The 16,497-nt window shown below is 38.9% G+C and overlaps 1 pseudogene; it reads left to right on the plus strand.

Annotated features, from left to right (window-relative positions):
• LOC125268427 overlaps positions 1 to 16,497 on the plus strand; it is a 41,515-nt pseudogene that overhangs the window by 2,207 nt on the left and 22,811 nt on the right.

Here is a 16,497-nt window from a genome sequence, read left to right on the forward strand (position 1 = left end):
AACGCATAATTCCCAGTCCGAGGACGTGAACAGCTCCGAATATAACGTCACGTGTTGTCATTTCAAGAATCCGGTAAATACGAGGTGACGTGAACGCACCTCGCATGTGCGTACATTAGATAAGATATTAAAGGTGCCCTAGAATCAAAATTTGAATTTACCTCGGCATAGTTAAATAACAAGAGTTCAGTACATGGAAATGACATACAGTGAGTCTCAAACTCCATTGTTTCCTTCTTCTTATATAAATCTCATTTGTTTAAAAGACTTCCTGAAAACACGCGGATCTCAACATAACACCGACTGTTACGTAACAGTCGGGATCATTAATATGTATGACCCCAATATTTGCATATGCCAGCCCATGTTCAAGGCATTAGACAAGGAAAGGCAATATTAACGTCTGGATCTGTGTACAGACAAGGTAAGCAAGCAAGAACAACAGCGAAAAATGGCAGATGCAGCAATAATAACTGACATGATCCATGATAGCATGATATTTTTAGTGATATTTGTAAATTGTCTTTCTAAATGTTTTGTTAGCATGTTGCTAATGTACTGTTAAATGTGGTTAAAGTTACCATCGTTTCTTACTGTATTCACAGAGACAAGAGCCGTCACTATTTTCATTTTTAAACACTTGCAGTCTGTATAATTGATAAACACAACTTCATTCTTTATAAATCTCTCCAACAGTGTAGCATTAGCCGTTAGCCACAGAGCATAGCCTCAAACTCATACAGAATCAAACGTAAACATCAAAATAAATACTTTACTCACATAATTCGAAACATGCATACAGCATACATGACGAACATCTTGTAAAGATCCATTTGAGGGTTATATTAGCTGTGTGAACTTTGTAAATGCACTGTAATATAGTCGAGAGCTCGCGTGGCAGGGAGCAGACGAATTAAAGGGGCGGTGTGCTGCCAAAATCAGTGTATAGTTAATGATGCCCCAAAATAGGCAGTTAAAAAAATTAATTAAAAAAAAATCTATGGGGTATTTTGAGCTGAAACTTCACAGACACATTCAGGGGACACCTTAGACTTATATTACATCTTGTGAAAAAGCATTCTTGGGCACCTTTAACCTTCATATTATATAAAATGTGAGTCTATAGAAAGAAAAAGTAACTTAAGAAAAGTTAAATTTAAGTCTGCTCAAAGTTCTTATTGATGGAAAAATGTGTTTTATTTTAAGATGATTCTGATGAATGCAGTGATATGAAGGAGTAAACTGAATCTGTTCTCTGTTACAGTTCAGTCCAGCAGGAGAAATCAGATCCCAGCTGTGTGTCTCTGAAGAGTGACGTGTCTATGGAACCTCCGCTAAATTTTAAGGGAGGAGGCACATGGCCTCATCTCAGGTATAACCTTATACAAAAGTTATGAAATAAAGTATGACATATTGTATTAGAATTATAATTGACCAAAACAAGTACATTCAGTTAGAAAGGGCAGATTTGTAAAGATTATTTTGGGTGCATTTCAAACACAATCTTTCTACTGTCAGCCATATTTTTCTCTGCCAATTATTCCTTTCTTATAAATAAGGCAGAAAGATACAAGTTTGCATGAAAATGAAATGTGTAGGTTAAGTTTGTATGTTTTTAAACCACATTTTAAAATGACAAAAAAAAGTTAGTACTAATGCTGAAGTACTAAAAATTAACATTGGGTAAATGTAAAGATCACAGATCACTTATTCTAATGTTAAGTGAATATAATATGTGATTTGATGTATTCTCACCATATAGGATGAATTCAGTAATTAAAGCTTATTAAACTAAATCTGCTCTCTGTTACAGTTCAGTCCAGCAGGGGAAATCAGAGCCCAGATGTGTGTCTATGAAGAGTGACGTGTCTATGGAACCTCCGCTAAATTTTAGGAGTAGAGACACATTGCCTCATCTCAGGTATAACCTTATACAATATGCTTATATTTTTTATTTCATATTTGTGTAAGTCACTATGTAAGTCATATATATTAATCTTATAAAACACTGTTAAACATAAATTTGGGTAAAATTATTCAGTTAGCAAATATCCAGTCTATAATTGGCAACAACATCCTGTAAATCTAATTTTGCTGACCAGATTACATATAAAACCGAGATTCATTGAATCAGACAGATAATCGAACAAAAGGGAGTTGAAAAGACTCACAACTGGGTACCAGCTGTGGAGGTGTTTTGAGATGAGGCTTGATTGTTAGTTCCCACTAGGTTTAAAATGTGAACTATCACATCTGTGTCATGGAGCAAGCGCTGTTAATAAGTACATTATAAAAGTGTTGGCATAATGATTATGATGGAAATTTCACCAATATCCAAATGTCTGATTTTTTTCAAAGGTCAATCCTGCCTCTCAGACCAGTCATAACAGAACCTGCCAGTAAGAAAATGAAACGTGATGAAAGTGTTAATCAAGACTTTAATGAAAGAATGGATCCTGGTTTAAGGTAATGCAGGATTTTTATATTTGTTGCAGAAACTACAATGAGCAGGTGTGCACATAAGTGGTACACAGGTGCCCATGCGCAACCAAAATGAAAAATGCACTGGGTAAATAAATTCAGACCGCTCATTTGCGTACTAATGCACAATCACCATTTTAGATTGATTAACTGTAATACTGGATAAGATTTGCTTTAAACTGAATGTATAAATCTGCTGGTTTCAGAGCAAAATTCAAAAGTGACATTCACTGATTTCACCCGGCACAAGAGACAGCTGTTGTAAAGCTGAAAGTGCATCATAAATAAAGTCATTGTCTCTCAAAAGAAAGAGTCTGAACCTCTTAAATTAGTTATTTTTACATGTCACAAGTTAACACATTTGCATAATGACTGGCTATGTTCTGCGTGGATATCCCACGAAAACTTGAACCCCCCTCAAACGCTGTAGCTCATTCGTGTGGATAACATGTCGACGAGATGCTGTGCTCTGTGCTGCAGATGGAAATTCAGTTTATTTTTACTTCCAAAGTATGAGACTGTGAAGAATCAGTGATTAAAGATGGGATAGTACCCACTTTATTTGTACCAACTTGCTTTTCAAATTACAACCTGTTTAACTATTGAGGTATTTTATACCGAGTGTTAAAAATACAATGTTTTGTGTTTAACTATATTGTGTATGTCTCCGGCTAACCGGCTAAATCACATTATTACTGTCTTAGTGAAATACTTCTAATCAGCTGTTGGCCACTATTACCTAAAACTGTGTCCATTAATGCAGATTGTCTGTCGTTCTTATTACTTTGTAATGATCGTAATGATAAAGAATGGAGCAAGATTTGTTTTACAAACTTTAATGTTAAAGCTGCAGTCCGTACTTTTTTTTTTTTAAGTTAAAAATTATCCAAAATCTATTATTGAGCAAGTACATAACCAGCCAATGTTCAAAACTATCTCCTTACCTTAGCCTGATTCACAACAGTAAGCATGTAATAATGTTTTATAATAAAATTGGTACTGGTGGGTTTCCACTGGAAAATTCGAGCATGTAGCCATTTGTCTTTACGTCACATCTGTAAACAGAAAGAACGAGCTAGTAGCTATATCATGTGAAGATGCTACTGGTAGCGGATCATTTATAGCCTTTTCTCACAGCAGCTGCAATAATTAAACTTATCATTTTGATGGCGGATTGTGATCCAGAAAGATCCAAATGACAATCATTAGTGATCAACTGGAGATTCATCTGTAGTCAAAAGCAAAAAGTCTTCAGGAAATCTACAGGTAACGCTAATAGACACTAAATACACAAAGTCACACAATGCTGATGTTGTTAACATTAACAGTTTCGTGCTGAGAAGCCGTGCCGATCCACAACTTACATAAAGATGATAATTCCACAAATAACTGCAACTGCAGGTTTCAAACAGCGATGGCAATAAAAAGGCAAAACTTACGAACTGCAGCTTTAAATCAGTCATTCCCGTTAGTGCTGGGCTAACATATGTGCTGTTATTGATACAGTTATTGATAAAGTTACCACATGTGCACCGCAATAAATTAGATATATACACATCAGTTTGTTAATGGACATACATTTGTTAATGCTGATAGTGAGGAATTACAGTACATCTCATAATGTACCACAAACTGGGTAGTGTATTAGCCTCGGGTTGAATAACTATTTCTTCTAATGTTTCATCATCAAACTTTGTGCTCAGATTGATATGGTCAAATCTAACCCATCGTTACTGTCTTTACAGTACAATCTCTGAGCTTTAGGAAGCATACAGAGCTGAATCAGTTTTGGTAATGGTCGTTTGTTTCTGAATTGCACTGTACGCGGTAGACCAATCACAACAGACTGGGCCACCTGGCCAATCAGAGCAGAGCAGGATCTCAGAAAGAAGGGATTACACTTTTTCACAAGAATCAGAAATCACGTAAGGGTAAAGTTAGTTTCGATATTGACCTGCGGCTATTAGATTCATATGCTCTTTTCTCAAATATCACTTCTTACCTTTTCTTTTTTTATCTGTTTTCCAAGTTATTGTTGTATAATCTACAAAGAAATTATTTTCTACTTGTTTGTTTGTAGTTTATACAGCCACTCAAACTGTTACTGGCGGGTGGTTTTATTTCACCAGCTGTCATACAGTATAGGCTAAACTGCTACTTATTCTGCAATTCCCCTACTCGTATCACCATACGACGAACATTATTAGGGGTTCAAGCACAAAGTGCTGAAAACCTATTGTAATTGATCAGATTTTTATTTTATTTCTAATTCCCTAAAACTGATCGGGCAGCCTAAACCATTAGGCCTAGAGACCTGAAACTTTGTCAAATGGTAGTAGTCTTGATCGCTACTCAGATACCAGGACTCGTCAAAATCGGCCAATAGGTGGCGCTACAGCACTCAAAAGTTGAAAATCGCTAATAACTCCTAGATTGTTTGTCAAGTGTTTTATATCATTGGAATCCTTGGCTCAAGACGGACAAAATCTATATCTTCTCAATTTTCCGCCATTTTGAATTTTGCCTACTTTTGTGAACTAATCCTAGGTTTTCTCCTGATCAGAACCAAACCAGTGCATAAATGTTCTCTGAAATGGGAATATCAATAATTATCAAAAAATTGTTGAACTTTGATTCAGGGTCGCTAAGGGGCACCAAAACGTACGATGAGGGCGGAGCCTCTTTTACTAAAACGGCTATAACTCGAGAACGAAATGAGATATCTTCACCAAGCTCAGTACACATGTGTATGGGCTTAAGCTTTGGTCACGATAAAAGAATCGCGTCGATTGGACACTAGGTGGCGCTATAACAGGAAAAAACTTGAAAACGGCTATAACCACCAGACTGTTAGTCCGATTGAGTTGAAAATTGGCATGCAGTGTCTTGGTTCAAGGGGGCATGATAGTCTATGAGGATATTGGTGTATCTCAAAAAACATTGCTGCCATTGCCCAGTGAATTCTGCGCCCTTATTAGACAAGGTTATCGGAGGCCGATCAGAACGAAACTTGGTGGGCATATTCGACTCATGGTCCTAGAGGTCTGTAAGAATTTTGAAAGAAATCGGCCACGGTAATGAGTTTTACGCCTCTGTCATGTGGTCACCTCTAGTCATGTGGCGTTTCACACATACAGACAATATGCATATCATTTGATAGATCTCCTCATTCTGAACAACTTTGCCTCAAGAACCAATGCTGTCAATCAAATTGTTCATTAATTATTCGCAAATATGTGAAAAACCTACTTTTGTGAGCTACTGTAGTCCTTAGTTTTTCACCCGATTGGAACAAAACCAGTGCAGGACAATTCCCTGGACTCTCTATATCAATAATTATCAAAAAAAAGTTTAACTTTATAATTTGGATCGCTATAACAGGGTAATTTAGAAAATGGGTCTGGCAAAATGTACTCAAAGCCTACATCCTAAATGAAAACTCGGAACTTCATGAAAATAGGTGAGCAAGTGCCACACAATTCTAAATAAGCGTGAAAAATTTTGTGGAGATTGGGATGAAAAATCAGTCTCATGATTATAAATGAAATCTCCACCAATCCAGGCAGAACCGGGATCATTTGAACCGTCTAGATGTACTCTGTCCACACTATGGAGATATTAGCCAAAAACCACCGGGCACCATTTAAAATGGCGGCCACCAATGACGTCACAATCCTGGTACATTTTTGCATATAACCAAAGTCCCTTTAAGGCAAGTCATTTATTTATATATATATATATATATTATTCCTCCTTCAATGACCAACAGAAGGAGGAATACTTCAGGAAGAGATGATCTATACATATTACCTCTTTAACTCATTGTTATTGATATTTTGATTTTACAGCCATGGCTCTAACATTGCTGAAGACTTCAACACATTTAGATCAAATCTGAGGAAGAAGTTTCAGTGTCTGTGTGAAGGAACAGCAAAGCAGGGAACCCAACACTCCTGAATGAGATCTACACTGAGCTCTACATCACAGAGAGTGAAAGTGGAGAGATCAGTAATGAGCATGAGGTGAGACAGATTGAGACACAATCCAGAAGAGCAGCAACAGAGGACACACCGATCAAATGCAATGACATCTTTAAACCTTTACCTGGACAAGACAAACCCATCAGAACTGTGCTGACAAAGGGAGTCGCTGGCATCGGAAAAACAGTCTCTGTGCAGAAGTTCATCCTAGACTGGGCTGAAGGAAAGGAGAATCAGGACGTCCAGCTCATATTTCCACTTCCTTTCAGAGAGCTCAATCTGATGAAGGACAAAAAAATTACTCTTTCAGATCTTCTTCATGTCTTTTTCCCTGAAATAAAAGAAATGGACAGTTTTAGTGATGCACATAATGTGTTGTTCATTTTTGATGGTCTGGACGAGTGTCGTCTATCTCTGGATTTTGAGAGCGATGTAAGGTTGTGTGATGTCAGTGAATCAGCCTCATTAGACGAGCTGCTGATGAACCTCATCAAGGGGAATCTGCTTCCTTCTGCTCTCGTCTGGATCACTTCACGACCAGCAGCAGCTGATCTCGTTCCCTCTGAGTATGTCCATCGAGTGACAGAGGTGCGAGGCTTCAATGACCCACAGAAGGAGGAATACTTCAGGAAGAGAATCACTGATCAGAGTCTGGCTGAGAGAATCATCTCACACCTGAAGTCATCAAGGAGCCTCCACATCATGTGTCACATCCCAGTCTTCTGCTGGATCTCAGCCACTGTTCTTGAGAAGATGTTGAGTGAAGCAGAGAGTGGAGAGATTCCCAAGACTCTCACTCAAATGTACACGCACTTCCTGATCCTTCAGACCAACATCAAACATGAGAAGCACTATGAGAAGAAAGTGAAAGATGAAGACATGATTTTCAAAATGGGAAAATTAGCATTTCAGCAGCTTGTGAAAGGCAATCTGATCTTCTATGAGGAAGACCTGAGAGATTGTGGCATTGATGTGACAGAAGCATCGGTGTACTCAGGATTGTGCACTCAGATCTTCAGAGAGGAGTTTGGCTTGTATCAGGGGAAAGTCTTCTGCTTTGTTCATCTGAGCATTCAGGAACATCTAGCGGCTCTATATGTGCACCTCTCCTTCACAAACAACAGCATAAATGTGCTGAATAAAAGGAAGAAACCAACTCATGGAAACCAGGTTTCATTATCTGAGCTGCACCAGAGAGCGGTGGATGAGGCTCTACAGAGTAAAAATGGACATTTGGACCTTTTCCTGCGTTTCCTTCTGGGTCTGTCAGTGGAGTCTCATCAGATTCTTCTACAAGGACTGATGACACAGACAAGAAGCAGCTTTGACAGCAATGAGAAAACTGTTGAGTACATCAAGAAGAAGATCAAGGCCACTCACTCTCCAGATAAATCCATCAATCTGTTCCACTGTCTGAATGAACTTGATGATCATTCACTAGTGGAGGAAATACTGGAGTATCTGGAAAATGAAATGATAAGTGAAGACAAACTCTCTTCATCTCAGTGGTCAGCTGTAGTTTTTGTGTTGTTGACATCAGAGAAGAAGCTGGATGAGTTTAATTTGGAAAAATTCATCAGAGGTAAAAATAAAGCAGAAAATATGAAAGTTCTTAAGAAGCTGCTGCCTGTGATTAAAGAAGCCAGATCAGTTCGGTAAGTATGGCTTCACTTTACTTCAAAGCATAAAAACAATATTATATCGTCTATTTACAGTGTTGTACTGTGCTGTTGTCTGTCAAAATTACCCATACTGAGTGCTTCACCTCTAATGGATTCCATCTGTGAAAAAAATAGGTCAGACTACACACATTTTAGTCTCCATTAGGTATTGTTGGAAACTTTTTTCCTCGTCGAAGCACAGACCAGGAGACGTTGGGATATCTTTCAAACAGAAGTTACTCTTTATTGAGAAACGCGGTGTGTGTGTCGCTGTAGTCATCCAAGTATGACTAAGGCAGTGACTTGGTAGTTCATATACATTCAAGGGGGAGGGATACATAGAGTAGAGGTGTGGACAATCTAAACAAAGGATGCAAATGCAGTACAGGAATCAGATCATTCCCTACATTTCCCAGCCATGATCTAATCAGCATAAATGTGTCATTCAAATGCATAGGTGCTAATCCAATCAGTCTGACAGTATCACCCATACCTTTACATTATCATAGAGACAAAAGCACCGCTGTATCTTGAGCTTGTCATGCCAAATGGTCAGGAAGACAAAAGGTTAATGTCTCAGACATCTGGGCTGCCTGCCTTGATCTCCTTTAGAATGTAATTATCTTTACTTCAAAATGGAAAACACAATATACCTCACCTTAGTAATTCATGTGAGGTGATGTCAGGATGTAGAATCAACAGATCTTAAACAGATTATTAAATTTGTAATCCCACAGTTCCCCCTTTGAGAGTTCTAATAACTCTCACATAATACAAATTTAAACCTTCTTAAATCCCTTCTATAACATATGTTTGTTAACATAAGTCCCATCTTCCAGTCATGCAACTTGTAACAGTTACAGGCACATACATCTTATTCTATGTCGTGTCCAACATTTACATAAGTGTTGTTCTTTAACTTGAGTATACTGTTGACACACATATACAACGCATGGTGGTAACATGTTGTATAAACTACATGATGACACAGAAAACCATGTAGCATAAGCGTGGAAGTCCTAAAAGTCCATGTCGCCCGAATAGCTGTGGAGTCTGTTCCCTGTAGAGTCCATTTCCATGTTTGTCCCAAGATGATTCTTTGTCGTTGTGCAACTTTGAGTTGCTCTGATGAGTCCGTCATCATGAAGGTTGTTCATGGATATCTGAGGTGATGCTTTACACCAGGTGCTGCTTATGAGACATCATGCATATACACATACCTGCACACAAGAAAACAAAGAGACAGCAGACCAGCAGTATTCATGCAGAGACTTTAGTATGTTAGACCTCTGATGATCGTATAGTTTTTCTGTCTAACTCTGATCATCATAAACTTCTAGTGATCGTATAGTGGTTTTGTTCTTCTTTTTCTTAACCTAGTCTTAATCAATTTGACACCTATAGACCAGTAAGGTGGGGATAAACTGAGAGAGGGGGAAACCTATGAGGAAGTCTTCACCACAGGGTTAGCCCCTGAGGCCTTATGCACTTCGGTTCTTCCCTGGGCTCCTCACTGGTCTGTGTGTCCTATTCTCTCCCTGTAGTTAATTTCCAAATTGAAGGTGCTACATCTCCATCTTCCATTGAAACATCAGTCATAGCAGACATCATAACCCATAGAGGATGGATAAGTGAATGGTGTGTGCTGTAGCATAACATTTAAGGCTGTGAGTGTACTTAACCAGTGTCCCCCAAACAATGGAAGTGACAGTCAACTTTCATTTGTTCATAATGAGTCTTTCAGCTTTCTTGTAGATTACTGGGGAAATTAAGCACTCACAGCCCAAATGGTTAGCATTTCAGCAAGCTGTTGCTCCAAGAGTTTGGAGAAGAGGGGAGGGGCAGTTTCAATGTAGCAAGTAGAGTAGGAGCTGAGTAAAGCTGTTCATTTCTTTAAATGTCTTTTTGTTTTTCCTACACTCTTTCATCCAATGTCCAGGTTTTACCACAGTAATGACAACTGCCTTCTCTCTTAGGACATTTACGTTTCTGTCGATTCTCTGTGTTGACCTTAAAGGATGCTGCTGCAATCTTTACTCTTGTCTTGACATCTGAGTCTCTTTCCCAAATAGCTAACCTATCCAAGTTGTTTTGCAGGGTTCCATTGGACCATGTGAGGTCTAAGAAAGGCAATGCATTTCTGTATTCTGATGAAAGCCCATCAAACCACATGCGGACCAGTGGTCCATTATCCTCTAACACCTTCTCTGGAGTGTCAGCTATTCCACTGTATGCTGCCTCTGACTGACAAAATCTTTCAGTGTACTCACTTACAGTTTCATCCTTCTTCTGTATACAACTAGTGATCTTTGACCAGTCCACCTTTGGTCCAACAAGGTTCTGTAACACTCTCAGAACTCCTTCTCTCAATTCACCTTTGCTGGAATGCTGAAACTCAGAACTATTTACAGAACTTTCAAAATCATTGAATTCTGACTCTTTCAGGATTTGTGACATTAGCTGTGTGACGTCAGCTAGGGACATATCATAGAGCTTAATTTTTCTGGACAACTCTGTCCTAAACTCAGAAAAGTTTCTATGCACTGATGGCAAATTCTCAGCAATTCTTTCTATGTCTTCAGGACCTATAGCGTTACTGACTGCTTGTAACTGCAGTATGGGGGTTACAGATGTAACTGTGTCAACCCCTTTTGCCCTACTCTGAGCCTTTTGTCTCGCTCCACACACTTCAACTGCATTTACATCTTTATCCATGAATCCAGTATTGCTATTGCCCTCTAGTCTACAGAAAGACTGTATGTCAGGATAGCTTTCATCTGACTGTTGGTCTTTTGAGTCACATTTGGTTGAGGCTTTGTTAAGGCCCAACTTCTGAGTGAGATGAGACACTCGAGTGTGCAACTGTTTGTTCTGCTCTTCTAACTTAGCAATACGTTGGATTTGTTCTTTTGCAATGGATAGAGTAAATTCTCTGCACATGCTGCGTGGAATTGGTCTTATGATGTAGCATTTTAATTAGAACGAGCACAAGTATCAGGACTGACACAAATGCCAATATTGGTACTGGTTCATCCCTACAGATTAATTCCTATCATGTTCATCTTTCTCTAGTAATCATTTCTGTTACACTTTATTTTACAGTACATGCACTTACAGTGTATTTACCCAAGTAAGTACTGTTAATATAAGGTAACTACATGGGTTGAGGTTAGATTTAGGGGTAGGTTCAGGGTTAATACGTAGTTATAGCCCAGTTATTGTAATTGCTACAATAAGTACGTAGTATGTACATGCAGAACAGGACTGTAAAATAAAGTGCTACTATTATTTCTGTTTAAAATATTTTATATGTAAACACACACACATACATTCACACACATTTATACAGTAAATGGAACTGACAAATATAAAAAAATTAAACATTTAAATAAGGTAATTCCTAATCAGATCTGTGTTATGATCTGAGACTGAAGAGTGTGTCATTGTTCTCTACAGGTTGAGTAACTGTAATATCACAGATGAAGGTGGTGCTGCTCTGACTTCAGCTCTGAGATCAAACCCCTCACACCTGAGAGATCTGGATCTGTCTGGAAATAAACTAGGAGATTCAACAATGAAGCTTCTCTCTGCTGTACTGGAGAATCATCACTGTAAATTGGAGAAACTGAAGTAAGATCATCTCTCTACTAGTCACATGATCTCAGACACATTCTCCAGTAGTTTCTAGTGTGATTAAATCAGAGTGTTTTGGGATTATAATCAACATTAATAAATGTTTTACAATAATCATATTCAGTCTCAGTACAATAATACCTAAAGCTTATTTCATTCATATGCATGTTTCATCACATCACATAGTAAAAAGGAAACAACTGCACACTCCCTGAAGCATAAAGACTGATTTAATATACCAACGTTTCGGCTCGTATCCTTTGTCAAGGTATAGTTTAACAAGAATGGAGAATAGCAGAACGGTAATTATACACAGCTGAGAGCAATGAGATCAGAACATCCAATGAGTAACTAGCAAATGGATTCAAACATGAGAGGTAACAAACTCAATAAAACTATAAAAATAAAATTACAATTCAGCTAATTAATTTTAACATCCACAAAACATTTTACTGAAAGCAAAAACATCAGAATAATCATCAAAACATTAAATAATAAACCAATTAAAAATGAAATGCTTACATGAAAAAAAAAAAATTGAAATCAAGTAATCACAAAAAGCTACAGAAAACAACTTAAATAAGTCAACATTTAAACCATGTGGAGTCGAGGTTTTTAGTTTATCAATCCAGAAAGACTCCCGTTTGAGTCGAATTTGGTCCAAATCACCACCTCTCCTCGGTGAAGATATTTTCTCGATTCCTATATAATGTAATTAAGTAACAGGATGATTAAAATCAGTGAAATGTACTGCCAATGGATAATTCCTATTTTTACATCTTATAAAAAATAGGATGTAAACCTTGACAAAGGCTACAAGCCTAAACAAAATCAGTCTATATGCTTCAGTGAGTGTGCATTTGTTTCCTTTTTACTATACTGCAATTTTTCTCAACTAGCACCTCTCCAAGTGTGCGTTTGCTATTTCGTATTCATTCATCACATCACATGGCACCCATTAAAGGCCCAGTGTCAACATTTCTTCCTTGATCCTTGAAGTTATTATTGTATTTATTTTCACCAACAATCAGCAAGGTAAAACTGAATAAATTAAAAACTGTAAGCAATCAGATAATGCATGAGAAAAAATAATATGATTAATTATGAGAAAAAGATTATAAGCTGCAGACTGGAACTGGAAACCGAAGGAAAAAATGATTTTATTCATATTTATTATAGTATTTCTGACCTGTCACAATAACACATGACTGTCAGGTTTATGTCTTTTCAACTTAGAGTTGGTTTTCAGCATTTCTTTCCACATTTTTATTTTATTTTAACTTTCTAACACTTTTAAATACAGCCTCATACTTTCAAATTCCATACAACCATGAGATCACTGCATCAAAAAAAAAAAAAAAAAACCTCAAACAAACAAAAAAACAACAACACTCAGAACAAGAATGTTCCCTCTGTTTTAGCCCATGGTAATCTTTTCAAAATTGACTGTTATAGTCATAATGAATGCAAAAATAAAAATATACATATATGTTGAAGAATTTCTCAATTCTACAAGGTTGGAACCACAGTGTCCACAAAGATTAATCTTCCACTTCTTCATCTGTTAAATTAAAATCCTTAATATAATTAATATAAAAAAGGGCTCCATATGTTTTCAAATACATGCTGTTTAGCCTTTAATATGTAACTTATTTTTTCTAATGGAAGGCTTGACAACATCTGTTTTATCCATTGAGTATTGAGTGACACATTTTTTGGCATAAAGCAAGCTGAGATTTATAAAGGCTAGAGAAAAAGCTTAGGGTCCAGTAAAATTTGTTTGGCAATGATCTTCTCAATTATTACTCTTACCTCTTCACAGAATAATTAAATTTTTTTTGCATTGCCAAATACAATGAAACCAAGTTCCTCTAGCTTCCATACATTTTGTACATATGTCTGGTATGTTTTTATATCTATTTAATTCCACCGGTGCTACATATATCCACATTAGCCATTTATATTGTATAAGTTTAAATTGGTATTATAGACATAGTTTGAGCCTTAGTAAAGCTAATAGAACTAGATGTTTCAATCCCTTAAGTAGGAAACTCTTGATAGAAACAGTCAGTATGGAGTGAGGGAAAGAAAAAAAAAAACGGAAGAAGAGTAAGGTATGTCATTGGGGTCATCAGGTGGGCACCCTGCTTCATCGACGTTTCGTTGATTGAAGCCCACAACGTCTCCAAAAGGCTCAACGGTGTACCCAGCGTCCCAGGTACACCCCCCTCAGTGCCATACCCTCTATCTCCCTGATGGGCTCTGCATGGCAGGGGCGTCCTTCTCCCTGAATCAGGCCTAAACCTGACCGCATACCATCTGTCTCTACCTTGCTGCCCAAATAGGGTCCTTACGCTTGATCCAGAGCCAGTTACTGCTTTTTTCAGCAGCACTTGACAAGGACTTAATGGCCTGTTGGAACGAATGACCCTTCACCCCTATTTTCCTCATCAGCCTGGTGGTAGATGTTGCAACAAATCCCCTACATCCCACCTCTTCTGGGAAGATGCTAATCTTCCAGCCGTTCTGGGATGCTTCAGCTGCCAGATCTGAATATTTGTTCTTTTTCCTCTCATAAGCTTCTTCAACCCCATCCTCCCATGGTTGTTTGTTGTGTGAGACCACAGGACCATGTCTGGCCGGAGTGTTGTATCCACAATTTCTGGGGGAAACACAAGCTTCGTATCAAGGTCAACTTCCAATTTCCAATCCCGTGCTGACTGCAGGATGCTTGCATCCTTAGGTGTTGTACAATGCTCTTGATATTGGCCAGCTGGTATGAAATTTGTGAAATTGACCTGTCCTGCCAATGTTTGTGGGAGGTTGTTTATGGTGGTTCGCTTCTGTTCCAGTATTGACGCCAGCTCTTTAAGTACTTTGTTATGCCGCCAAGTATAGCGCCCTTGAGTGAGACTCGTAGTACACCCTGACAGAATGTGCCTTAGAGATGCAGGTACTTGACACAGGGAACAGGCAGGGTCTTCTCCATACCACTCTTTAAGATTTGAGGGGAGGGTAGCAGGTCGTATGTGGCTCTGATGACAAAACTCAGCTGCGCTCCCTCCATCTGCCAGATGTCACGCCAGCTGAGCTTTTTCTTCTCCAGGCCCTCCCAGTTGGTCCATCTCCCCTGCTTGGCCATTGAGACGGCTTTGGCATGTCGCTCTCCCTCCTCCTGTCTCCTAACTTCTTCTACTACTAGCTGTCTCTTCTGCACTGATGTTGCTTTGTGCCACAGAGGAGTTTTTGGGATGAGTCCGAACCCTGCCCTCCCATGCTGTACTTGACCAACCACATCTCTGAATTGAAGCGCAGACTTTGCACTCAGAACAGCTTCTGATGGGTTCCACTTCCTTCCTGCTACCACCCGAGGGGCCGTTGTTCGAATGACTGCATCCTCTGATTCAGTTAGGGTCATGACGAGCCTTGCTTTAGTGCATTTGAACTCTTCCACGAGCCCTGTGATTGGTAACTTCAACTTGCCATGCCCATAAAGTCCAATAGAACTTAAACAACGTGGAATTCCAAGCCACTGCTTCAGCCGTATGCTTATCAGACGTTCCAACTTTTCAACCTTGGTGATGGGGATTTCATACACTGTCAAAGGCCACAAGAGTCTTGGGAGTATGCCAAACTGAAAGCACCACACCTTGAGTTTTCCTGGCAACAATGTCTTATTGATGCGCTCCATATACATACTGGTATCATTCTTTAGTTGTTTAACTGCTCGATGTCTTTGAGCTTCGCATCATACCATCTCCCCAAGCTCTTTACTGGCATTTCTGAGACAGTTGGGACAGGTGATCCACCGACATGAAATCTTTGGTCTGTGACTTGGCCTTTCACGATGGAGATGCTTCTGCACTTACTGGGTTTTAACTTCATCCTCGCCCATTTTATGTTTTGATGAAGTTTTTCCAGCAGTCTCTTGGTGCAGGGGACCGTTGTTGAGAGTGTTGTTAAATCGTCCATATAGGCTCGAATTGGTGGTAACCTCTGATTACATTGTAGTCTCTCTCCTCCCACGACCCATTTCGAGGCTCTGATAATGATCTCCATTGCCATCGTGAAGGCCAATGGGGAGATGGTGCACCCCGCCATGATGCCCACCTCCAGCGATTGCCAATTTGTGGTGAAGTCTGATGTTGTAATACAAAACTGTATATCCTGGAAGTAGTGTTTCAATAGATTTGTTATTTTAGTCGGCACTTGGAAGAAATCAAAGGCAGCCCACAGAAATGAATGAGGGACTGAACCATAAGCATTGGCCAGATCAAGGAACAAGACGTGAAGATCTTTCCCCTCTTTCTTTGCAGTCTGGATTTGATGCCATATAATGCTGTTATGTTCAAGGCATCCCGAAAAGCCTGCAATACCAGCCTTTTGGATTGATGTGTCAATGTAGTGATTTTGTTTTAAATACAGTGTTAGGCGTTGTGCCAACACACTGAAAAAGATCTTACCTTCAATGTTCAGAAGGTTTATCTGGCGGAACTGTTCAATGGTGGTTGTTCTTTTCTTTTGGGATGAGCACCCCTCCCGCTCTTCGCCAGGCTTTCGGGATGATTTGCTTGTTCCACGCCACTTTCATGTTTTTCCACAGGATTTTCAAAACATCTGGAGCATTCTTGTAGACACTATACGGTACACCATTAGGGCCTGGTGCAGATGCTTCTTTACTGCCTGTTTCACCTCGCTCAGCTTGGGAGGGCTGACCTCAAACTGATGTTGTGGTGGTGATA

This window comes from Megalobrama amblycephala, linkage group LG5 (assembly GCF_018812025.1).
Source record: "Megalobrama amblycephala isolate DHTTF-2021 linkage group LG5, ASM1881202v1, whole genome shotgun sequence".
Classification (NCBI taxonomy): domain Eukaryota; kingdom Metazoa; phylum Chordata; class Actinopteri; order Cypriniformes; family Xenocyprididae; genus Megalobrama; species Megalobrama amblycephala.